This window comes from Hyla sarda, chromosome 2, assembly GCF_029499605.1.
Source record: "Hyla sarda isolate aHylSar1 chromosome 2, aHylSar1.hap1, whole genome shotgun sequence".
NCBI lineage: Eukaryota > Metazoa > Chordata > Amphibia > Anura > Hylidae > Hyla > Hyla sarda.
Genome location: NC_079190.1, coordinates 451049862 through 451077661, shown reverse-complemented (window position 1 = coordinate 451077661; position 27800 = coordinate 451049862). Strand labels below are relative to the sequence as shown.

The 27800-nt window shown below is 41.0% G+C and overlaps 1 long non-coding RNA gene across 1 annotated transcript in view; it reads right to left on the bottom strand.

Moving 5' to 3' along the window:
• Window positions 1–526: 526 nt before the first annotated feature.
• Window positions 527–27800, bottom strand: part of LOC130357042 (uncharacterized) — a 55089-nt gene continuing 27815 nt past the window's right edge. Inside the window, exon 3 of the long non-coding RNA XR_008889079.1 lies at window positions 527–857. This is a non-coding gene — a long non-coding RNA (uncharacterized LOC130357042). The remainder of the gene's footprint in view (window positions 858–27800) is intronic.

Here is a 27800-nt window from a genome sequence, read left to right as displayed (position 1 = left end):
TTGGTATGGGTCTTTATTAAAAATTGATGATTTGTTGATAAATATGTAAATATTTAGGTCAAGTGAGGATTCAGTAGATTGAATGGATGAGCAATGGGGAAGTAGATTATTCTTTAAATATTTGAGGTTGAGCAAGAAATAGATGACTTGCCATGAAACTTAATTATGGCATATTATGTGACATGGTGGCATTACTAGTCCCACATGGAGACAGCGCTCCAGCTTACTCACCGAGGGAGAATCACAGCTTAGAAAGATGCAGGACAGCACTGATAAACATGAAAAAGTAAATATCCGGCTTGGCAAATAGTTGCTTCAAATCTTTGGACTTTATTCCCAACTCAAAGACATATACAAGAACACAGGTAGGACAGAAATGACACGTTTCAGGTGCGTTGCACCTGAAACATGTCACTTCTGCCCTACCTGTGTTCCTGTATATGTCTTTGTGTTGGGAATAAAGTTTAAAGACTTGAAGCAACTATTTGCCGAGCTGGATCTTCTGTTTTTCATTACTAGTCTTGTACCAAGGCCTGAATACACAGTATACCCTGTACTTGATTTTTGACAACTCAACAGAAAGTGCAGGCACCACACGTTATATAAGGCAGGCAGCACATTTGCATCAGCTCCATAGTGAGTTTAAATGTTAATTTGCCATTGCTCATAAACATCTCAGCGCCAGGCTCGCTCTGGTGGCATCTTCCGCATCTGCATAGACAGCAGATTGTTAGGTGAAAACCTCACATTTTGGCAGCTCCTATTTAATGATTGACAGATGCTGATTATTCAGTTGATTTAATCCTAATTCTGATAACATATTTTCTCATTGGCATATCATTTTCCTTTCCTGGAAACTGTAAAAATAAGGAAAATACAGAAATCTAATGAGACTCATTACATCTAATAATTTTGAACGTCTATGACTCAAGTCTAAGTGAAAAGTCAAGTCCTATATTTCACACCATGCTTAATGTCTCCTATCTTTCATATATAAAATGATATGGCAAACAGATACTCCACAGTAAAAACAAAAAAATAGCTCAATGGGAGGGTAACCTTTAAAGGGGCACTCTGCCTCTAGACATCTTATCCCCTATTCAAAGGATAGGGGATAAGATGTCTGATGTCCCACCACTGGAAACCCCCCACAATCTGTGCACAGTACCCGGAGTTGTGAACGAATGTCAGTACCACTGCGGCCGGAACCCATTGTTCGTTCAGAACACCAGGTGACACCGGGTGTTGCGCAGAGATCGGTCCATTGGTGGGACCCCAGCGATCAGACATTTTATCCCCTATCATTTAGATAGGAGATAAGATGTCTAGCGGTGTAGCATTCCTTTAAGTCTCTTTGAGGATGAGACCCAAAAATATTATTAACCGCTTAAGGACCCAGCCATTTTACACCTTAGGACCCGGCCATTTTTTGCACATCTGACCACTTTAAACTTTAATAACTCTGGAATGCTTTTAGTTATCATTCTGATTCCGAGATTGTTTTTTCGTGACATATTCTACTTTAACTTAGTGGTAAAAATTTTTTGTAACTTGCATCCTTTCTTGGTGAAAAATCCCAAAATTTGATGAAAAATTTGAAAATTTAGCATTTTTCTAACTTTGAAGCTCTCTGCTTGTAATGAAAATGGATATTCCAAATATTATTTTATTTTATTCACATATACAATATGTCAACTTTATATTTGCATCATAAAATTGACGAGTTTTTACTTTTGGAAGACACCAGAGGGCTTCAAAGTTCAGCAGCAATTTTCCAATTTTTCACAAAATTTCCAAAATCACAATTTTTCCGGGACCAGTTCAGGTTTGAAGTGGATTTGAAGGGTCTTCATCTTAGAAATACCCCACAAATGACCCCATTATAAAAACTGCACCCCCCAAAGTATTCAAAATGACATTCAGTCAGCATTTTAACCCTTTAAGTGTTTCACAGGAATAGCAGCAAAGTGAAGGAGAAAATTCACAATCTTCATTTTTTACACTCGCATGTTCTTGTAGACCCAATTTTTGAATTTTTATAAGGGGTAAAAGGAGAAAATGTATACTTATATTTGTAGCCCAATTTCTCTCGAGTAAGGACATACCTCATATGTCTATGTAAAGTGTTCGGCGGGCGCAGTAGAGGGCTCAGAAGGGAAGGAGCGACAAGGGGATTTTGGCGCGTACGTTTTTCTGAAATGGTTTTTGGGGGGCATGTTGCATTTAGGAAGCCCCTATGGTGCCAGAACAGGAAAAAAAACCACATGGCATACCATTTTGGAAACTATACCCCTTGAGGAATGTAACAAGGAATAAAGTGAGCCTTAATACCCCACAGGTGTTTCACGACTTTTGCATATGTAAAAAAATTTCAATAAAATGTGTGTTTCCCCCCAAATTTCACATTTTTGCAAGGGTTAATAGCAGAAAATACTCCCCAAAATTTGTAACCCCATCTCTTCTGAGTATGGAGGTACCCCATAAGTTGACCTGAAGTGCACTATGGGCGAACTACAATGCTCAGAAGAGAAGGAGTCATATTTGGCTTTTTGAGAGCAAATTTTGCTCAGGGCATGTCGCATTTAGGAAGCCCCTATGGTGCCAGGACAGCAAAAAATACCCACATGCCATACCATTTTGGAAACTAGACCTCTTGAGGAACGTAACAAGGAATAAAATGAGCCTTAATACCCCACAGGGGTTTCACGACTTTTGCATACGTAAAAAAAAAAAATGTCACTAAAATGTGTGTTTCCCCCAAAAATTTCACATTTTTGCAAGGGTTAATAGCAGAAAATACCCCCCAAAATTTGTAACCCCATCTCTTCAGAGTATGGAGGTACCCCATAAGTTGACCTGAAGCACACTACGGGCGAACTACAATGCTCAGAAGAGAAGGAGTCATATTTGGCTTTTTGAGAGCAAATTTTGCTCGGGGGGCGTGTCGCATTTAGGAAGCCCCTATGGTGCCAGAACAGCAAAATAACCCCACATGGCGTACCATTTTGGAAACTAGACCCCTTGAGGAACGTAACAAGGGGTACAGTGAGCATTTACCCCCCACTGGTGTCTGTCAGATCTTTGGAACAGTGGGCTGTACAAAATTTTTAATTTGCGCAGCCCACTGTTCCAAAGATCTGTCAGACACCAGTGGGGTGTAAATTCTCACTGCACCCCTCATTACATTCCGTGAGGGGTGTAGTTTCCGAAATGGGGTCACATGTGGGTTTTTTTTTTTTGTGTTTGTCAAAACCGCTGTAACAATCAGCCACCCCTGTGCAAATCACCTCAAATGTACATGGTGCACTCTCCCTTCTGGGCCTTGTTGTGCGCCACCAGAGCACTTTGCACCCACATATGGGGTATCTCCGTAGTCGGGAGAAATTGCATTACAGATTTTGGGGGGCTTTTTTCCCTTTTACCTCTTGTCAAAATGAAAAGTATAGGGCAACACCAGCATGTTAGTGTAAAAAATGTATTTTTTTACACTAACATGCTGATGTAGACCCCAACTTCACCTTTTCATAAGGGGTGAAAGGAGAAAAAGCCCCCCAAAATTTGTAAGGCAATTTCTCCCGAGTACGGCGATACCCCATATGTGACCCTAAACTGTTGCCTTGAAATACGACAGGGCTCCGAAGTGAGAGCGCCATGTGCATTTGAGGCCTGAATTAGGGATTTGCATAGGGGTGGACATAGGGGTATTCTACGCCAGTGATTCCCAAACAGGGTGCCTCCAGCTGTTGCTAAACTCCCAGCATGCTTGGACAGTCGACGGCTGTCCGGCAATACTGGGAGTTGTTGTTTTGCAACAGCTGGAGGCTCCATTTTGAAAACAGTGGCGTACCAGATGTTTTTCATTTTTATTGGGGAGGGGGGCTGTGTAGGGGTATGTGTATATGTAGTGTTTTTTACTTTTTATTTTATTTTGTGTTAGTGTAGTGTAGTGTTTTTAGGGTACAGTCACATGGGCGGGGGGTTACAGCGATTTTCCCGCTGCGAGTTTGAGCTGCCACGCAAAATTTGCTGCATCGCAAACTTGCAGCCTGATACTCACTGTAAGCCCCCTGCCCATGTGAATGTACCCTGTACATTCACAAGGGGGGGACCTCGAGCTGTTGAAAAACTACAACTCCCAGCATGCACAGTCTATCAGTGCATGCTGGTAGTTATAGTTTTGCAACAGCTGGAGGCACACGGGTTGGGAAACACTGAGTTAGGAAACAAACCATGTTTCCCAACCAGTGTGCCTCCTGTTGTTGCAAAACCACAACTTCCAAACATTCTCAGGCATGCTGGGAGTAGTAGTTCGGCAACATCTTTAGAGCCAGATGTTGCCGAACTACAACTCCCAGCATGCTTGGAGTTGTAGTTTGCAACATCTGGAGGACTACAGTTTGCAGACCACTAATACAGTGGTTCCCAATCTGTGCCCTTCCAGATGTTGCAAAACTACAACTCCCAGTATGCCAAAAATGTCTAGACATGCTGGGAGTTGTAGTTCTGCAACATCTGAAGGGCCAGATGTTACAGAACTACAACTCCCAGCATGTCTGGACAGTAAGGGCATGCTGAGGATGTGTAGTTTTGCAACATCTGGAAGGGCACAGTGGTCCCAAAACTGTGGACCTCCAGATGTTGCAAAACTGCAACTCCCAGCATGCCCAGATGTCAAGGGCTGTCTGGGCATGCTGGAAGTTGTAGTATACAGGGTCCCAATACAGCAATGCATGTCGCTTTACGGCGACGTGCATTGCTGTAAAGGGCCCGACCGCGGCTGAAGATCTACTCACCTGTCGCCGCTGCCGCCATCTTCCTCGCCGGGATCCGGGTCTTCAGGGACGAGGTAAGTATCGGGGCTTGCCACCTCGCTCCTATGCTTTAGCATGGTCCTGGCTGTCTGTGACAACCGGGATCATGCGAAATTACCGGGCGGTCGGGTCCCAGAGACCCGATCAGCCCGGTATCGCCGCAGATCGCAAGGGCGATTTCCCTTGCGATTTGCGGCGATCGCCGACATGGGGGGCCTACATGGCCCCCCTCGGCGTTTGCCCTGGATCCCTACATGGCCCCCCTCGGCGTTTGCCCTGGATTTCAGCAGGGATCCGCTTCCGATCTCTGCCGGGTGAGCGGCGGAGACCAGGAAAAGACATGACGTATGCATACGTCATGGGTCCTTAAGACCCAGGGTGTGATGACGTATGCATACGTCATGGGTCCTTAAGAGGTTAAAGGACCTGTTTGAGATGCCATACAAACTGTAAATACTAATGTCAGCTGAAATGTACAAACATGTCAATTAAAGTTTAATTAACCTCTTAAGGATGCAGGGCGTACCTGTACACCCTGCACCCAATCCTGGTACATAATGTGGGGTCACGTCTTGACCCCGTGTCATTCCGGGTGGTCCCGGTGGCTAATGACAGCCATACCCTGGGTTAATAGCATGCGGCACTGATCGTTGCGCCATGCGCTATTAACCCTTTAGATGCGGTGTTCAAAGTTGATCACCGCGTCTAAAATGAAAGTGAAAGCTTCCCGGCAGCTTAGTCGGGCTGATCGGGACCATAGTGGTGAAATCGCGATGTCACAATCAGCTAGAACGTGAGCGGAGGACCCCTTACCTGCCTCTGTCGTGTCCGATTGGCGATTGATTGCTCCAAGCCTGAAATCCAAGCTTGAGCAATCGGCTGCACATACAACTGATCTTTGCCGTGTCAATGCCCGGCAATGATCTGTGTATGAGATTGGTATGTGCAGTGTAATAGGCTCTAATGGGGGCTATAACTAGTGATAAGCGGCATAGGCCATATTCGAATTCACAATATTTTGCGAATATACTGACAAATATTCGTCCTATATTTGTGAATTTCGCGTATTCATTATATCCGCATATTCGCGTATTTGATGAAGAAAACTAGGAGGGGGTGGGAAACTTTACTATAGGTTGCTAGGGATGTTGTTGATAACCTCTGCATCATTCTAATTGGCCCACAAGGGAAAAGAAGGAATATGTGAATATTCACATATGCAAATATGTGCGTATGCGAATATGCGAATATAAGCATGTGCGGAACAAAGTTAATATTCATAATTTCTAATATAGCGAATATATTCGCAATATTTGCAAATTCACAAATTTGCGATATTCGCGCCCAACACTGCAAAAAAAAAAAAGGTGTGAAAAAAGTTAATAACGACCATTTAACCCCTTCCCTAATAAAAGTAAGAATCACCCCCTTTTTCCCATTTAAAAAAAAAACATATGTGGTATCGCCGTGTGTGGAAATGTCTGATCTATAAAAATATATTGTTAATTAAACCGCACGGTCAATGGTGTACGTGCAAAAAAATTCCAAAGTCCAAAATAGCGCATTTTTGGTCACTTTTTATGTCATGAAAAAATTAATAAAAAGCAGTCAAAAAGTCATATCAATATAAAAATGGTACCGATAAAAACTTCAGATCACGACGGAAAAAAATTCGCCCTCAAACGGGACAGTACACGGAAAAATAAAAAAGTTATAGGGGTCAGAATATGACAATTTTAAATGTATAAATTTTCCTGCATGTAGTTATGATTTTTTTTTAGAAGTAATACAAAATCAAATCTATATAAGTTGGGTATCATTTTAACCAGATGGACCTACACAATAAAGATAAGATGTCATTTTTACCGAAAAATGCACTACGTAGAAACGGAAGCCCTCAAAAGTTACAAAATGGCATTTTTTCTTCAATTTTGTCGCACAATTTTTTTTTTTTTTCCGGTTCGCTGTTGATATTTTACTAAAATGACTAATGTCACTGCAAAGTACAGGGTGGGCCATTTATATGAATACACCTTAATAAAATGGGAATGGTTGGTGATATTAACTTTCTGCTTGTGGCACATTAGTATATGTGAGGGGGGAAACTTTTCAAGATGGGTGGTGACCATGGCGCCATTTTGAAGTCGGCCATTTTGAATCCAACTTTTGTTTTTTCAATAGGAAGAGGGTCATGCGACACATCAAACTTATTGGGAATTTCACAAAAAAATAAAAAACAATGATTTGCTTGGTTTTAACGTAACTTTATTCTTTCATGAGTTATTTTCAAGTTTCTGACCACTTATAAAATGTGTTCAATGTGCTGCCCATTGTGTTGGATTGTCAATGCAATCCTCTTCTCCCACTCTTCACACACTGATAGCAATACCGCAGGAGAAATGCTAGCACAGGCTTCCAGTATCTGTAGTTTCAGGAGCTGCAGAATGGGCAAAACAAAAATTGGAACAGGACCCTCAGTTTATGCAGAAGATTTTATTCAGTGATGAGGCAAACTTTTATGTGAATGGTGAAGTTAACAAACAAAACCACCGCTATTGGTCTGACATTAACCCACATTGGAAAGATCCCTCCAAGACTGTTGGAAAAAAATTGATGGTATTGTGTGGTATATGGGGTACAAAGATGGTGGGGCCATTCTTCATCAATGGAAACCTCAAGGCCACTGGATATGCGAAATTGCTACATGATGATGTGTTTCCCTCGTTATGCACTGAACCTGGCACGTTCCCTGAGTTTTCCAGCAAGATGGTGCACCACCACATTATGGGTGTCAGGTCCGAGCATTCCTAGATGAACAGTTTCCTGGAAAGTGGTCGTCGTGGGCCAGTTGAATGGCCCCCAAGATCTCCCGATCTGACCCCCTTAGACTTTTATCTTTGGAGTCATCTGAAGGCAATTGTCTATGCTGTGAAGATATGAGATGTGCAGAAACTACGGATACTGGAAGCCTGTGCTAGCATTTCTCCTGCGGTGTTGCTATCAGTGTGTGAAGAGTGGGAGAAGAGGGTTGCATTGACAATCCAACACAATGGGCAGCACATTGAACACATTTTATAAGTGGTCAGAAACTTGTAAATAACTCATGAAAGAATAAAGTTATGTTAAAACCAAGCACATCCTTGTGTTTCTTGTGAAATTCCCAATAAGTTTGATGTGTCACATGACCCTCTTCCTATTGAAAAAACAAAAGTTGGATTCAAAATGGCTGACTTCAAAAGGGCAACCATGGTCACCACCCATCTTGAAAGTTTCCCCCCTCACATACACTAATGTGCCACGAACAGGAATTTAATATCAACAACCATTCCCATTTTATTAAGGTGTATCCATATAAAAGGCTCACCCTGTAGAATTGGTGCTGCAAAAACGGAAAAACCCTGCATCCTTAAGGGGTTAAAACCCACTTCAAGGAAACATAAACTCTCTTCATTCCTATAGCAATAACTATAGTCATCTTCCTGAAGTTGTGCTTCACATAGCCACCAGACATAACACATTGGAAAGAAAAACAGATCACCCAGAATTGGCAGCCAACACGACTAAACTTTTTAAATCATTTAACAAGACACTCATGGAAAGGTTTCCGGACGTCCTCGTCTTCATGATCAGCATTACAGAATCATTGACTGATCTGAATTCAGCTTTGACATTACAGAAGATTCAAGTCACCTATCGTCTCCAACCCCTTCAGTTATACAGTATTTATTTGACCGATACTTGTCTATTTTGATATTCTAAAAATGTAGTTTGACCAGTTATTCTTTTGTTATTTTCAAACACATCATGGATAAAAACACATACTAATTCTGTATTAATTCCAGATAGGTCATCGTGACTATAGCAACTTATTAAATATCCTCCCAGAAGCCAAACCCTCTACAATCTTGGCTTATCTTCAAGGGAAGCCTACAATGAAAAGATGGGTTTACTGAATGGGCCAATCTCATAAACTAATGACTGAAACGAGGATGATGTTATTAGAAGTGTAATGATATGAAGATGTAATAGGGGCACTCACCAATAATGAAAAAAAGTTTTTAATCTTCAATAGTTGTCCATGCAATACACATATCAGGGAGTTACATGGATGACAGCTAGAAATATCATAAATTAATAGAAATCTTTACTAATTCTGAGCTAAGTAGTTAGGTGGGTAGTCTTGCTCAGTAACAGACAACTGTGTATATATATGTGCACATTTAAAGCTGGCAATCACTGAGTAGGACCACCCCCTTGACTACTTAGCCCAGAATAAACAGAAGTTTTAATAAATAAATAAATAACAAGTTATTCTTGAACTTTTCTCACAAAATATTTTTCATCCTGCTCAACTCTCCTACTACTGTCTGCAGACTGGACCGCATTTTTAACATGACTGGTTCCCTTTAATTCTTTTAAACGGGTACTCCAGTGGGAAAAAAAAATGTCAGCTGTTGCATACTACAGAGAAAGTTGAGTTCTTTTCTGTCTGACCACAGTGCTCTCTGTTGCCACCACTGTCCATGTCAGGAACTGTCCAGAGCAGGAGAGGTTTGCTATGGGAATTTGCTCCTACTCTGGATAGTTCCTGACATGGGCAGATGTGTCAGCAAAGAGCACTGTGGTCAGACAGAAAATAACAACTCAACTTCCTGTGGAGCATACAGCAGCTCATAAGTACTGGAAGGATTAAGGTTTTTTAATAGAAGTAATTTACAAATCTGTTAACCATTCTGGAGTCAGTTGATTGAAAAAAAGTGTATTCCATTGGCGTACCCCTTTAAGGTGGGTCAAAGCATGAATATATCTTACACCTAATGCACATTGACTTAATATGGATTTGTGTGGAGTGGATACATAATATAGTGCCAATAGCTCATACTTAGAGATGAGCAAAGTTACAGTGATTCGATTCATCACTAACTTCTCGGCTTTGCGGTTGCTGACTGCATAAATTAGTTCAGCTTTCAGGTGCTCCGGTGGGCTGGAAACTGTGGATGCAGTCCTAGGGGACTCTCCACCGAGCCGCGAGGTTCGTGACAAATCGAATCACTGTAACTTTGCTCATCTCTACTCATACTATACCACCATGTGCAGAATATTATTTTTATTAGTTTACTTATTAAATTATTTATTTATTTATCTATCACCAACATATTCCATAATGCTTTACAGAGGTTGGCATCAATCACTCACTCTCCCCATTGGGGCTCACAATCTAAGTTCCATATCCTTTCAGTATAACTTTTCAAAGTGTTGGAGGAAATCCAGTGTAGAGCCGTCATGTTAGCGTTTACAGTGTATGGCACCATATGGACTCATTAGACATTTAAGTGACATAGAGTCCATACAAATGGCCTTTAAAAATCTACCCGATATCATAAATGTATTATTTCTTGAAACTTATATATCCAATACTGAGAAATAAATGGTTCATTCAGTTGATTTAGCACATTAGGTTAATCTCAATAATGATATAATAATGAATGGGGATTATTTACATAGACACTGGTAACAGATTGGTACTTATGGTCCATAAACAGTATAGAAATGGCAGAGGTTCCACCTGGTAGAGAATATGTTACACTTGACTTGTGTCCCTGGGTGACCATCTACAGTGACCCCTCGACCTACGTATGTAGGGGCATTGCATAAACGGCTATCCGGCAGCGCAGACTGCTTCAGCCGCCGCCGGATAGCTGTTTACGGTGCCCCGTGTGGTCCACTGATGATCACCTACCTGTCCTCGGGGCTCCGGCGCGTCCTCTTCGGGATACCCTTCATCGTCGGCGCTCTCCATCGACGTCATCACGTCGCCGCGCATGCGGTCCCGACATCCAATAGGAGCGGCGTGTGTAGCGACATGATGGCGGCGACGGAGAGCAGCAACGGAGAGCGCAGATGCCGGGGAAGCAGAGGCCTTAACGGAGCGTCGGGGACACCTCGGGGACGCGGCGACAGCGATGGACGGCGACATCCCGGGCAGCGGTGACGAGCGGTGACGGTCCGGAGTGGCGGGGACAGGTGAGTACAACTTCCTATACCAGTGGTCTACAACCTGCGGACCTCCAGATGTTGCAAAACTACAACACCCAGCATGCCCGGACAGCCAACGGCTGTCCGAGCATGCTGGGTGTTGTAGTTTTGCAACATCTGGAGGTCCGCAGGTTGTAGACCACTGTCCTATACTTTACATTGCACGGATCCCTCAACGCACGATGGTTTCAACAAACAATGGTCCTTTTGGAACGGATTACCATCGTAACTTGAGGGACCACTGTATTTATTTACAATCAGTGCCCAAAATAACATACATTTTCTGAATGCGGTATAAATAAGTCTGCCTATGTATTGTGAATACAGTAATTCAGGAGTAATTTCTCTAAGGAGAAAATCCCATTAAAGTTTCATATTAAAAATCAGCCATGTGATACACATTATATATTGCATGTATTCATTTCCCATGTCTTTTTCTAGCGGAGCCCTTACCACCGGGGTGATACTAACCCTTGCATGTAATGTGTGCTCTAAATGCTATTTAAATGTTGTCAGGTGCTAAATTAAGACAACACACATTGCCTACCTCTCATCTATATTCATTACCATGCAGCCAGGCTGGAGTTAAATGGTCATATCAGGAAATGACTAGCCTTCATGTAATTCCTGCTTCACAACAGAGTTTTTTAGAGGTCTAAATTAGATGGTATCTTACCGTAGCAGAATAATAAAAAGCGTGGCAGACTAATAAAAAAGGCATTTCACAAGTTTTGTTGTAGTAGCAATAACCAAATGTTCTCTAAATGTGACCTTAATATGCAGAATAATGCATAAAGAATAAGCAGCTCTATTGAAATCTTCAGTATTTTGCTTTACTTAAGTTGCTTCATGTGATCAGATGTCAATATATATATATATATATATATATATATATATATATATATATATATATATATATATAATGACTGATGATTGAGGTTCTCTTAAAGGGGTATTCCAGGAAAAAAAAAGTTTTTTTTTACATATCAACTAGCTCCAGAAAGTTAAATAGATTTGTAAATGACTTCTATTAAAAAAAATCTTAATCCTTCTAATAATGATCAGATGCTGAAGTTGAGTTGTTCTTTTCTGTCTGACAAAAGTGCTCTCTGTTGACATCTCTGTTTGTTTTGGGAACTGCGCAGAGCAGAATAGGTTTGCTATGGGGATTTGCTTCTACTCTGGACAGTTCCTGAGACAGGTGTCATCAGAGAGCACTTAGACAGAAAAGAACAACTCAACTTCAGCAGCTCCTAAGTACTGAAAGGATTAAGATATTTTTAATAGAAGTAATTTACAAATCTGTTTAACTTTCTGGAGCCAGTTGATTATATATATATATATATATATATATATATATATATATATATATATATATATATGTAGTTTTTTCCTGGATAACCCCTTTAAGCAGTCTCAATGTAGCAGGTGCTAACAATTAATTTTGTCTTGAAAAATAAGACAATGAGGGAGCTAATAAAAACAAAATTCTTAAATAGTATAAACTTAGACTAGACCAGACCATAGGCAACCTTAAGCACTGCAGATGTTTTTTCGATTACGTCTCCCAAAGCATCATGGGAGATGTTGTCCAGACAATCTGCAAAGCTGAAGTTTGCCTATGCCTGGACTAGACAACATATCATTTTTTTTTTAAGTGACTCATGCTGGATGAAAATCTGGTGCCACCATAAGTGGTGCATTATTTGCCCATGTAAGTCACACCCCTTTATCCCCAAGCCATGTCCAATTCCCATTAAGCCATGTCCTTTTGTCGAACAAGTTGCTAAAATGTCTAAAACCCATCACAAATGCGGTGAAAGTTATGTAAAACAGTTTTTTGGTGCAGACAATATCGATGATCTCCCTCAACACAAATGGTATGTTTCACATACAGTGGGTAAGATAAATAAAAAATGTCTAGTTAGACAGTTTTAACTTAGACTAGACAGTCTACGCATGTGCCAGATTTATAACATTGTCTCAGCATGTTTGAAAATGTGGTATATTTTTTGAAACTAAAAACGTGTATAGGTAGCTGCAACCCGACAATAGGGACAATAGTATTACTGCCAGACGAGTACTAATGTGAAAAAGGTTGTGTATCCCATACAACCTGCGAACAATGTATGAAGTGGGGGTCCACTTTCCTCAAGTCTGGGCTTGATTATCATCAAAAATGGGTGTATATAAAATATATGTAAAAAATGATGTAGATCCAGTGAATTAATTTAAAACAATTTATTATTACAATGATAGTGCTTGCGGTGTCCTTTGTGGGGCCCTTACATCGGACTCACCACGATAAGCAAGGTAGTGAATGTATAAAATATTCAAACAATGAAATAAAATAAAATATAATATAATATTCAGGGTAAAAAGTGCTGGTATCCCAGTGTGGCAAATAGTCTGTAGCGCTTATAGATGTATGCACGGAGATCGGGCCTTGTATGGTTGATTACAAATAGTCTGAGTAGCAACGTATCTGGCCAGGATACTGCATACGGCAACGTGTTAATAAGAGGTTAAAATCAATGCGCTCTGCGGCACTGGGGTTTCTTTGTGTGTGTCCCACTCTATCCTGGGGGCACAGGGATAGAGATTGGTGAGTGGGATATAGATAGTCTCTTAATTGTAATCCTGTGGGTGCATGAGGCTGCGTTCTGCAGCGCTGGAGGCCCCTCAAATGTGAACCACTCTACTGTGGCGGCACAGGGAAAATGTTGAGTGGATTTGGGGATTTGGCACACTGTGCCTCTTACAAGCAATGTCCTGGAGCTTGGTTGCCGGAAAAAGGTTTTCACCAGGGAGACGTCCGCTGGCAGGCGGGATGCGAACAACCACGGAAGCGTGCTCTGGTGAATTTTTTGCGATCCAGTGAATGATGGTAAAGATCGTCAGGGTTTGCCAATACTGGGGTACAGGTGATAGAGGCTAGACGCGTTTTGAGGTACTCATATACCTCTTTAAAAAGAGTGATGGATTTATTTGTTAAATGAACGAAATGACCTATGAAGTCAATAAAGTTCTGTGCACTCTTGCTAAATCTTTGCACACAGCATACTACGTGCAGAGTAGGAGCACTGTTTTCTTCAGTGTATCATTTTTTACTATTGATTCTACTAACAAAAACAACTGACAAAAGAATTTACTCTAATTATCTTTAAAGAGGTACTCCGTTGGTTAATTTTTTTGACTATATGGCATGTTCTTTGTAAGTTTAGTTTTTTTTGCAATATACATGTGTTATATGTTTTGGCAGCATGTATGTGTTTTTCTTACCTGTTTGTTGGGCAGGAAGTTCTGTAGTTCAGAAGGTTTTCTTTTACTGTTGTCCACAGTTCTGAGTCTGTTGTGGACAAGATGTCACAGCTTCCCCCCCCTCTGTCTGCATGAGAGGAATAAGCCACGCCCCCTCATCTCATCCAGCTGAGTACAAAGCTCCTAACCTCCCCTCCCCCCTGCTCTGTATTCTAAGGACGCAGGTCTGCACAGGAGAAGGTGTTATCTGAAGGGGAGGATGAGAAGGTGCATGGGCTGGGGATGTATGGACTGCAGGGGAAGAAATCTCATACTGGGAATGATCTCTATGGGGGAGATTTATCAAAACCTGTGCAGAGGAAAACTTGCCTAGTTGCCCATAGCAACCAATTAGATCGCTGCTTTCATTTTTCACAGGCCTTCATAAAAATGAAAGCAGCAAGCTGATTGGTTGCTATGGGCAACTGGGCAAGTTTTCCTCTGCACAGGTTTTGATAAATCTCCCCCTATATGTGAAGGGGGAGGGGGGGGACTCCTGAATGACACATGCTGGGAGTTGTAGTCCCTGTTGTGTGTGTGTGTGTGTGTGTATGCTAGCGTTTATAAACCAATGTGCCTCCAGCTCTTGCAAAACTACAACTCCCAGCATGCCCTGACAGACTTTGGGCATGCTGGGAGTTGTAGATTTGCAACAGCTGGAGGTACACTGGTTGGGAAACACTGTTCTAGCCTATTCACCATATACATCATGTTACACCAGTGTTTCCCAACCAGTGTGCCTCCAGCTCATGCAAAACTACAACTCCTAGCATGCCCAAAGGCTGTTAGGGCATGCTGGGAGTTGTAGTTTTGCAACACCTGGAGGCACCCTGGTTGGGAAACACTGGTGTATGCCCTACAGAGGTGTGGTGAACTACAACCCCCAGGAGACTACCGAGGCAGTATTCTGGTGTTATGCCACAGACTGAAGACTCCTGAATGACACATGCTGGGAGTTGTAGTCACTTTTGTGTGTGTATGACAGTGTATCCCAACCAAGGCTGATTATATTAGTGTTCTGTGCATAAGGGGGCTGACCAAGGAAAATAGTAGGATGGGTAAAGGACGGAACAAACAAACAAACAAAAAAAGGAGCCACCCCAAACTAGCAAGGCATGTGGCATGCTGGGATTTGTAGTTTTCAGCACAGCAAGAAACAGGAAATAGAAGCAAAGCTAGAAAAACAAAGTGGTGGATAAAAAGAAAACAAAGAATGGAAATATAGTAGGCTAGACAACAAGAATAGAAATGAAACAAAAAAAATAGGGTAAATCAAAAACGGAAAAACACGTTGACCACCTGAGTACCCCTTTAAGTCTAAGTTTAAAATGTGGCAAATGGGGGAGGGTGGCAAAAAGATTCCATTAGCTATAAAAACAATATAATTTATGTTAAATTATGAATTGAGACTCAGGACTTCTTTAAAGGTAAATTTGAATAAGACTTGACTCTCCTCATGTAGAGAATAACAGTCATAAATACTGGCACACCAACAATTTTTTTTTACATAAAAGTAATGTTTAAAGATAGATGGCTGTACTGTATGAGAATTATTAACCAAAAATGACTGAAATCCAATTATGGTGTCCTTGAACTTGCTTAACATAATTAGGTGCAAAAATATTCTGTCCTTAAAGACTCAACTTATTTTCGTTCCTAATTTGAAATGAAAATGACCTTAGAGCTACCTAGGAGGTGACATCTGTGGTCCCAAGAAAACCTTTCTGAGTAATAGTCTGGCTGCTGATTAGTTCTTCCATTGAGGACCACAATGCTTCCCATGTATAGTACATTTAGTCAGCTACAAGAAGAACATCTATTTGGAAATTACCAAATAATAAGGAAAAATACTTTTCTGTCACCCTTAAGAATATTTCCATCTATATTTCCACATCGTTAATGTATTGTCATAGCCATCGATGGTGGTCCATGAAATCACTAGAATGTTTTTTTTTGCTTGAATGGGCACTGTCACAATCGGTCCTAATTCATTTAGCCTGCGCTCGCTCCCTTCCTGTCAATCAGACAGGTGGGCGCGAACGCTTTGAGCAAAGAGCATGCGCACAGGCTCCCTGGCCTCGCACGCCGGCCCCGGCTCCCGGTGTGAGGTAGGACTACCCTGCACTTTATTCTTTTTCTGGCGGGGGGAGGGGGGGGGGGGAGCGGGTTGCGCGGCAGCTGCAACCATCACAGATACTGTTTTCATCACAGTGTGCCTCCAGTTGTTTCCCCACTATAACTCCCAGCATGCCCTGACAGCCAATAGATGTCAGGGCAAGCTGGGAGTTGTAGTGGTGAAACAGCTGGAGGCACACTGTATAGGTGAACTAAGGGCAGAAGACGGCCCCCCCAGCAGGCATCAGTGATATCGCGCCTGCTGGGGAAGTCTGCCTGGTAAGTGAGCACACTACCAGGCAGACAAAAAGGCATTTTTAATATAGTAAAAAAAAAATTTATGGCAGTGAGGGGGTAAGGGATAGATGGGCAATAGGCAGGGACAGAAAAAAATGATGGTGGGAGCTACTCTTTAAATGTCCTCCACATGTTTGTGTGGGTGTTTTCCAGGTATTCCACCATTCTCTCACTCTTTAAATGTACAATGATAGCTTACCACAAGGTTATTTAACTTTCTAGGAAATTCTTGTGACAAATGTCACATAAATGTAAAATATAGGCAAATAAAAACATCTAAAATCTATTTAATATTAAGCTATATGGTAACTAGAAAAACATATAGAATCTAAAAAATATATCATGTTTAATGGAAAAAAATGAAATAGAAAAAAATAGTTTAACACAGAAAAACAAAAACATGTAAGACACAAGAAATCACATTCATAATATATATATATATATATATATATATATATATATATATATATATATATATATATATATATATATATATTTGGTTAACTGGTACAGAGTACTTTAGTCCTTCAGGTGTAACTTCCTTTTTACAAAACTTTTGGCATGTGAAATGTCACAAAGATGTATGGATATATGGTATCTGGATGCTAAGACTGCCTCTGTTCGGAGAAGTGCTCAGCTGAGTGCTTCTCTCCAGCTGAGTGCTTCTCTCCTTGGCACACTGCTCTCCCCATCTTGCAGCAGACTTCTATAGTAAGTCTATGGAGCCCATATCCTGCAGTAAGCTGGAGAGTGAACCCCTCAGCAGTGTGCATCTTCCATCTTGTTCTAGAAACCGATTTGGGTCACCGCCCCCCAGACCCCAACTAATCAAAACTTTTGACTTGTGTCTGTGAAATATATTAGGCATTTTGTGAAATGATAATAACACTTAAGGAAATAAAATTCCCTGAACCAGTTAACTAAACACTTTTAATGTGAATAAACAGGGTCAGACTTTTAGAATCAGACACATTTCAGCTCTTTTAGTTTGTGTTTGAGTTTCACAACCTCAGAACTTTTTTTTTATTTGGGTGCTTTGAGAATAATAAACATACTCATACCATCATACACACTCTCAACTGCCCCATAGCCCCACAGCTGATGTAATTATTGAGCTCGGTCTTCGCTACTATTTGCCCCCTCCTGTTAATCCTACAAGAAATGCCCATTCGGTCAGTTACTGGCTGATGTGGGTCATTACTCTCGCTAGGGATTGTCTCAGTGTCGTTTCCTGTAGGTTCGAAATGTCAGTAGAAGTGGGAGCAGCAGTAGGAAGAAACGTTTAGATGTCATCATACCGGCAGCAGCAGAAAATTGTGGCAGAAGAATGTGAATTTAAATTTTCAGCATTGGAATACCCCTTTAACATAGCCTAAAATAGCTCAAATTATTCTGGAAAATAACCTGAACCATTTAACCATTTTTTTGTTCTTTATCTAGATGGAAAAGATACATTTACAAAAGTTTCATTATGTATGCATAATATATAATGTAATTCTTTTCTACATATGCCTGTACTGTTTTAATGACCCACCATTAGTCAGAGCAGAGTAATGTTCAATCGATATCTGGAGAAACTAGCCGACTAATAATCTGTAAAATTTCACTCCAAACCAAAGTAATAGGGTCTTTTACAAACAGAGTAATTATTAGGTTGTGAATACGACATAGTTATAGGTCAATATATTCAATATCAGAGATTCACAATCTAGATGCGGGTAACTAACCGATCCATTTTATTGTAATGAATTGCTTTAATTAAGGGAGAGCTTCATTAGGCACTTTCTTTGTGTTGTATTTTGTCTTATTTACTGTTTCTCAGTTACATTTAGAAATGTTCTGCTTGATTCAGTTGCCTGTTCAGTATGATAAAGTTATGTGGTGATTTATAACCAATCAATGTTATCCTATATCTCCTAATAGTTCCCTTATTTAACAGTATTAGACTATAATGTTCTGGTCATAGGTTCTGGTTAGCCCTAGCTATATCGAGGAAGGGAACCCTAATCTTCCCATTATAGGTTTTAGTAAATGTTTATAGTATACCTGCCTTTTGAAAAATACTTTTAAAATGTCAGAAAAGTCAACATTTCTGAATAGATAGAAACTGAGTGGTAGGTCCCCTCTGATTGTTAGAATGAACGGAGAGAAGATGTGGTTCACTCCATCCACTATAGCTTGATCTCCCTTCAGTTTAACTAGACAGCCTCCTTTAGATGTCTATGGAGCCTGTCTAGGGCAACTGGATAGATATAACAGTAAGCTAGGAATTGGCAAACTGCTTATTCTAATGACAGGTGGTAGTGGTCGTAGTGGTGGTGGGGGGTCTCAACACCGAAACCCTGCATATCAAAGTTTGAGATGTCTCTGTAACATGTCAAAAGATTTTCCAAATGACTAGGGCACTTTTTAAGCTGCTGTGTGATTCTCAAGAAAAGGATGAACCGGGCATGCTGGGAGTTGTAATTTTGCCACAGCTGGAGCACACTGCTTGGGAGACACTTCTCTTCACCCTTTACTGTTAATGCGGTACTGTAAATTAGGATGCTTGTCCAGGTCACCTATCTACAATACCTCACGCCCTTGTCAAAAATGCAATTTTCATAAAAATCTCATTAAAAGGGTTCTCCAATGGAAAACTTTTTTTTTAAATCAACTGGTACCAGAAAAGTAAACAGATTTGTAAATTACTTCTATTTAAAAAAAATCTTAATTCTTCCAGTAGTTCTTAGCTGCTGAAAACTACAGAGGAAATTATTTTCTTTTTGGAACACAGAGCGCTCTGCTGAATCAAGAGGACAGTGCTCTCTGCTGACATCTCTGTCCATTTTAAGAACTGTCCAGAGTGGGAGAAAATCCCCATAGCGAACATGTGCTGCTCTGGACAGTTCCTAAAATGGACAGAGATGTAAGTAGAGAGCATCTTGCTTGTGATGTTAGCAGAGAGCAAAGTGTTCCAAAAAGAAAATAATTTCCTCTGTAGTATTCAGTATGTCTTCAGCATGAAATAAAGTCCCTGTTTGAAATACCTGGTGAGTGCTCCGCATTCCTTTTCTACTATTGTCTACGATACTGCATTGCATCGCGTGTACAGCAACGGACAGGCTGCAGGTGTGACTTCTAGGGATTATGCTAGACAATCGGGAGAGTGTCTTGTTCTGAACAGCAGCAGGTGGTTGGTGCCGAGACCATGGGGGGTATGTATGAAGGATTTTACCCTGTTTTTTTACTGTGATTTGTCTAAAATTTTCTTTTATGTCACTTTTTGCGTCAAACAATTGCGCCAAATGGTTTAGAACAAAATCACTGATTTCACTTTGTTAGTCGTGATTTCAGTTACAATCATTCTTTGGTCTGGAATTCATTAATTGCGACTTTTTGATTTGGCCAAGTTTAGGCGCAAATACCTTCATTTAGGCGCAAATCTACACCATGAATAAAGTGACAGAGAAAATAGCTACAACAATAGAATGTCCCAAAGTCAGATTTGCTGCCTGGAATTCTGGGGTCTGTGCCTTTTGTAGGGCTACATGTGTGCCAAAATTACAAACTTGCATACGACAATTGATAATGTTGGCACAAATATGCTCCATTTGACACAAAAAAACATACAGAAAATCATACATTTCTACACCATTATTGATACATGTCCCCCATGGCTTTTTCTTGTGTGCTAATTTACAAATATGTTCAACTTTCTGGCACCAGTTGATTTAAAGAAAAAAAGTTTTCCACCAGAGTACCCCTTTAATGCTTATTTCAGGCAAAGAAAAATGTCCACATTCTTCTTTTCTTACAGGTTGAAGGAAACTATATCTTTATAGAGTGAGAGAGAAAAAAAGAAATACTATGTATACGTGTTATAAACCTATCTATATTAATATATTTTATCTTCTGCTGCTATTCACTTCTATTTTATATAGTAACGTTTTCTTGGCAGCTTCATACAATCCCTGCCAACTGCCAAAAAAAAAAAAGGATAGTCATGGGGTGTCAAATGCTATCAAAATGACAACAAATCGCAGGAAAATGAATATTGTATTACATGGCAAAGTAATTTGTTGAGGGATCAGACCGGTTCCTACAGCTACTCTTACAGTGTCCTCCTAGATGTCCCCTCCGATAGCATGCAGGGAAAATGTAAAATTAAGCAGTCTGATTTACAATGAAATGAAATGAATCTCCACTGAATAAATCAAATACCTGCACCTCACCCGTGAAGGGCAATTTGCTGTCTTTCACTCATGAAAAAGACAGACTTTTGCAAGTTATTACTACTTTTCTTACTTGCGGTGATTTAAAAAAAAAAAAATTACCGTACGTAGTTGTGATAGACGGTGACGTGCATTTTAATGACTTGTTATATTTCAAAAACAACGTTAAATAAACTAATTTCCTTTCAGATCATTTTTTAATAAGCCATTGCAGGTCTGAAAACATGTACTGTGGTTACTTTAATTATTAGCTGTGTAAATTTGGGGATTTGCGAAATCACATAACAATTAAAATAGGTCTCCGGTTTAAATTTAATAGAACAAGAGTTTTCCCAAATGTGACGGCGGAATGAATGTTACCAGTTTGGCAAACATGATGCAGGGCGGAACTAGTCAGGGAAGATGAGTCGGTGCACACTCTTTAATAAATTTGTCCCGTTGTCCTGTGCACCAAAATTTGTCTCGTTGTGCGCCAACCTATATCCACAACTTATTTTCACACAAATTTTCATTTAGTGAATTGTCCACCATAAAATACCTTAAATTTTTGTCCACGCACTTAGTAGGTCCAAAACTTATCAATGGGATTATCAGTATCGAATTTGATAGGATTTTGAGTGACAATAATAAATGTTTTGGTTGTATAAATCATTTACAGTTATCACAAGGGGGGGGGGTAACAGAGTTGATCAAGCTAACCCTAAAACCATAGCATGTTGATCCAGAGGATGGAGAAAAAACTGATGCCAAGTGCCACATACAAGGGAGAAAATGATTTCCCACCTCATCACAATATCGTGTGGCAGAGACTTCCATGGTCACCCCGTAAGTGATTGCTACTTTTGTACAAAGAAAAGAAAAAAATTTTGGGCACTATATGTAAAAAGCCATAACATGAAAACATTTTCAAATCAATGTAGTTGTACCAGGGCCATTTCTTTTTTTCTTTTTGCTGGATAACTGACAAAGTACAGTGATCCCTCAACTTACAATGACCTCAACATACAATAGTTTCAACATACAATGGTCTTTTCTGGATCATTGTAACTTGAAACCAGACTCAACATACAGTGCTACTGACAGTCCAGATCTGCGAAACATGTCAATGGCTGGACGAACCGACCAATCAGAATGGGCATGTCACTGGTAAAACCCCTGTATTAGTGCGTGCACTGTAGTACTGAAGCGCATGCACTGAATTCCTGTCTGGTAGTGCCCCCTACAGTACAGGGAGGTATTACATGTTCAGTACTACTCTTAACCTATGTCACAGTTAGCTGCTCCTTTGGACACCAGGTAAGGGCGGCTCCATTTACATTTTTTAGGAAATTGCATGTACTGTACAGGACCCTGAAGAAGCTCCTGTCCTCTACATAGACCAGTGTTTCCCAACCAGGGCGCCTCCAGCTGTTGCAAAACTACAACTCCCAGCATGCCCGGACAGCCAAAGGCTGTCCAGGTATGCTGGGAGTTGTAGTTTTGCAACAGCTGGAGGCACCCTGGTTGGAAAACACTGACATGGACAGTGATTTACAGCTCCCAGCAGCTCTTTCTTACTTTTATATATAAGGACTTGCTTTATCTGTATTAGTCATCTACTTATTTTTCTTAAATCCTCACTTTTTCCTATTTTTGGATGACGTTTTGGTGGCTTCGGAACCAATTAACAGGTTTCCATAGAGTTATGGACTCAACATACAATGGTCTCATCATACAATGGTTGTCCTGGAACCAAATAATATTGTAACTTGAGGGATCATTGAATTTTACATTGATACCATTTTGGGTTACATATACATTTTTTTATAGTTTAAAATGTGGCTGAAAATATGGTAAATAAAATAGGCCCATATTGTTCTGCAGTGTGAAACTGACAGACATCCTATTCTCTAAGAAAGCAGAGAGAGAGAAAACACAGCGACGGCGCTCCAATGGTGAAGATCGTAGGTGATAGGTAATTTTTAGGAGAAGAGGAAAGATGCTCACCTTTGTGTGTCGTGCGGACAGGCACAACACTGATTCGCGTTTTTGGATATAAGTATGTCGGGAGGCAGCCAGCCATCAGTCCCGCTTTGCAAGCTGTCAGGAACAGGTTAACAGATGTGGAATCTGGATTTCCTGGAAGGGCTAACAAGATGTCCGATGAAAATCCAACTTTTGGCTGGATAGGCGCACGCCCGAGGATGGACACAGAGCCGAAAGTGATTTTTAAGGCTTTATTTCTAATAAAGCCTTAAAAATCCATTTCAGCTCTATGTCCATCCTCTGGCGTGCGCCTATCCAGCCACAGGTCGGATTTTCATCGGACATCTGGTTAGCCCTGCCAGTCAACCCAGATTCCACATCTGTTAACCTAATCCTATTCTCTAAGAGAGGTCTTAGAAGTAATGCAAAGATAGCATGAGTCTCCTGGGTGCCATGTTTATCACTCCATATGGTCCCTCCCCCTCCTTTATAGATGCTGCAGTCAGTTTTGACTGTGGCATCTAAGGAGCTAATCAGCCAGAATGAGAGGTTCCTCTGATCTCTGACATTAGAGCTGGACCTGGGATGTCATTAGACAAGCTCGAAGCCTGCTACACCCAGCACAGGACATCTTTGCAGCGCCTTGTTACATCATAAAAGTGCAGAACTATTGCATAAGGGTCCCTAAATAGCTTTATAAAAAAAAAGTATATTGATGTTCAATAATGAGTTAAAAGTATCATCATTGTAAGATCCCTCCGATGACCATTTTTCATCTTGGTTACTGTTTAAATGCAACGTGCCTGCCTTGTATTAGTTCCTAGCCCTGACTACGATTCACATTACTGTAGTACTGTCGCTTTCTTTCAGGCCTATTCCCACTGTCATTTTAGCCATTTTTTAGATAACTGTACTTTTGTCACAGATAATCCATCACATTACTTACACAGAGAGCATACAGTACATGGTGCATACAGTATTTGCCAGTGCCGTGCGGATAGAGCTATTAAGACGACTTGCTGTATGGCTAGTGAATAGTGCCGGAGGCGTTAGGTCTGTGCTTCACTTAATTGCATATTTTATCTCTTCCTAGTTGGTTTATAATTACAATTACTTTACCAATCAAGTCTAACTAATGTGCTGGATTTTAGCACAGCTTATAGCTGATTTGTAACATTCATTTTAGATTTTGGTATCGGAACTGTCTTGTAATACTGTCATTCATTGCCTAAGCTATTTGCTATGTCTTACAATTGGGATTTTTCACTCTTTATTAGAAGTTGCCAAGCAGTTCTATGACATAAAATAAGCATGGAAGCACAGGTTAAAAGAGTACTGCAGTCTTAGACACTTATCTCCTATCTGCAGGATAGGGCATAGGTATCTCATCGCGGGGGTCCGACTGCTGGGACCCCCGCAATCTCCCATGTGGGGATCCGGCATTGCCGTTGCTCACCATGGCTAATGCAGATATCCTTTAAGTGGTTTTATTCAGGTCAAAACACTTTGTAGTGTAAAGAACAGTGGTCTTAAATGGTGGCCCTCCAGATGTTTCAAAACTTCAACTCCCAGCATGCCCGGACAGCCGTTGGCTGTCCGGGCATGCTGGGAGTTGAAGTTTTGCAACATCTGAAGGGCCACAGTTTGAGACCACTGGTATAGAGAAAAAATGATATTATTATTTCACATACTGTAATGTACAACTAAGCTGCTGCATAACCAAAATAACTTTTTTGTAGGTGCCATAACTTAGCTTTTATTAAAATCAATACGTCAAAACTGGTATGGCTGGCCCTATGCAGTATTGCAGTCCTCTCAGTTTTATTGTACATACTTTCACATTATGGAGAATTGGGATATCATGATTTACTTGTAGTGGTTTTGACCTTATTGATTTAAATAAAAGTGAGTTTTACGGCACCTCTAACTTTGTTATTTGGAATTAAAGCCTCCCTGGAAGGATATGTATTAGGTAAGCATGATACCTGACAAATAAAGGATTACTGCAGTCTTAGACATGTATCCCCTATCTGCAGGGGAGGGTACAGGCACCCGGCATTGCCGCGGCTCTGCTTGGCTAATGTGTGTGTCGTCAACCTCACTGAAGTTGATGATACGTCCCCTCCATACAGCTCTAGGGGAGAGGCGGGGATGCATGAACGCTGCATCTCCGACTTTTCCATAGAGATACATGGAGGGGGCATGTCGTGTGCGGCACAGGAGAGCCAGGGCCCCATACAGGAGATTGCGGGAGTTCCCAGCCTTCGGACCCCCGTGATTAGACATTTATCTCTTATCCTGCAGATACAGGATATGTGTCTATGGCAGATCCCTTTTAAATGCATGTACTTGACATAAGATTTCTTAACTGTGACATTTTAATACGCTGCACTTTATTTAAGCTCTGCCCATTCTATAAGTAAATCAAGGGCAAACATGGCTGCTCTTGTGCCTGTCGCAGAAATATTATCAAGCTAGGATTAAGCGTACATTTTGCGACTTTTGGTGTTGCAAGACCTAAAAGTCTCAAGTGAGGAGGGCACACCACTGGCACGCCCTCTTTGTAAAGCCAATCCCACTTTTCCAGCTTCCTTCATCCATTCATGCATCCTTGGTTCAGGGGGATGGAGGAGTAGCTTCGGCAGGAACGACGAAACGACTCTTCTATCCATTGTATTGAGCCGGTTGGCTGCGGACACCTTTCTATTACACGCTCACCATTGTTGTGTATGTGGGTACACAACTATCTCAGGTGAGCAGCTACATAGCAGTTCAGTTACCATACAGGTCTCTCTTTTATTTCCCCAAGGAACGCTGTTTTTTTCCCCCGTTTTTACAGATCCTTTCTTACAGATTCAGGTGGCACTCATTTAGCACATAAATGGCAATGTTGCTTGAAAATAGTAATTTATGCGTAAAAATGAGACACATACGGGCATCTGGGTAGTTGGTGCAGCCAAATGCATTTTCCCCAAAGTCCATTCATTTAATTATGCAGTGTTGGACACAATTTCCATCAATTCTATTCACAATAATCTCCAAATGCAACCTAAAATACCCTTACAATTATCACAGTACCCTTCGGTATGACCCCTCAACTAAAATACATACACATCTTCCCTATTTCTATGGCACTGTATTCCTCTATTATTATGTCTAACTGGCTTATTTGCAATCACTTATATGTATTTGTCTCCTCTTGTGCAAGAATTTCCCACAGAAGGCAGTGATACTCCCAGTGGGAGCAGTCTTTATCAGAACTATGCTTCTAGTAGTATCACTTTTCTCTACATAAAGAATGTGAAGCATTTAGTTTTAGAACACAAGAAATGTACAAATAGTGACATCAAAGTTCATCAATAAAACATTTATAGCAGTAGTTTTAGTACAGCTGTGTCAACCTTCACCTATCCTTGAATTTAGCTAAGGACTCCAACTTCTTATGATACAAATTAAATACAATATCACATGTTGGATTTAGAGCCTTCAATAGGCTGCAGTACACATCCCAGCCTCTAGGGGCCACACATACAGTGAAATCTCCCTTAGTGGACACCTCCCATTAGGGGACACATCCCAATAGTGGACAGTTTTTTAATTCCCTGGCAGAGTCCCATAGGACTTAATGTATTTGCATCCTCCAAATAGGGGACATTCCCAATAGCGGACATGGACACAACCAATAGGGGACAATAGGGTACATAACACACCCAATAGGAGACAAAACACTCCCAATAGGGGACAACCAGGCTTATGATGGACCAACCTGTAGCAGCCCTAGCACACCCCTTGTGCCAAATCATCCCCCCTGTGCCAAATCATCCTCCCTGTGCCAAATCATTCCCCCATTCCCTTGCCAAATCATCCCCCCCATGCCAAATCATTCATCCCTACCCTTATCCCCCTGATCTTCTTACTTTTTACCTGGCAGTGACGAGGGACGCTCCTCAGCGCTTCACTCAGTGAGTAAAGTGACGGCCGTGAGCAGCGACGACTGCCCGAAGTGACGAGTGATGCTCCTCTGCACCTCACAAACTGATGGCAGTGGCAGCTGCCCAAAATGATGAGTGACGTATGGAGCGTCACTCGTCACTGCTGGCAGCTGCCGCCTCCCTCATTGAGTGAAGTGCAGAGGAGCATCACTCGTCACTTTGGGCAGCCGCCGCTGCTCACGGTGGTCTCTGTCCTCACTGAGTGAAGCGCAGTGGAGTGTCACTCGTTACTGCCTCCTGGCCAGGTAAGAAGAACAGGGGGATGACGGAATGAGGGAATGATTTGGCATGAATGATTTGGCATTACTTTTCCTAATTAATTATATTGTTGAGATTTTTTAAAAGCCTTATTACAGTGCAATATTAGTTATATTTAGCTTTTTATCATGTTTTTTAGGTAATTACACTCTGGAGTGAGTACAGAACAGTATTACATAATTTAGAAAAACATTTAAGCCTTTTTTTTTTCCCAATAGGGGACATATCTTAATAGTGGACACTTTTTTATTCCCTTTGAGTGTCCGCTATTGGGAAATTCTACTGTACAACTATATATACAACTCCTGGGTATTGAAATAACATGTTTTTGGTCTAGTCATTTTATGACACATATTTTTTACATGTGTTGAGCTATAAGCTAGTCGCTACAGGTCTCTCATCCTCAGCCAAGCCAGAACACCCTGCTCTGTAGTGACGAGGGGTAAGCACCCCAAAACAACTGTCTGCAGATGGTTCCTCTTCCCTTCTGGGGAGAACTCTGACTTGGCATGAATCCCAATCAGCTTCTGAGACTTTGCTACCAGAACCAGAGCTGATCAGAGGGCACGCTACCTTATATGGTGGTGGAATGAGAAACTTTGCATACTTCTTTGAGCTATAAAGAAATATAAGAAATGAAATATCTGAATGTTCTATAAAGGCTTTGTAAATCACTGGATTCATAAATGGGATCTGGTATTTGATTATTTTCAGTGGTTTATAAAGCCATGATCACACAAGGTGATTCCAGAAGCTCGTATTAACTTTTTACCTGCCTACAGGGTCCCAGTAAAGGTATATTCACATGTAGC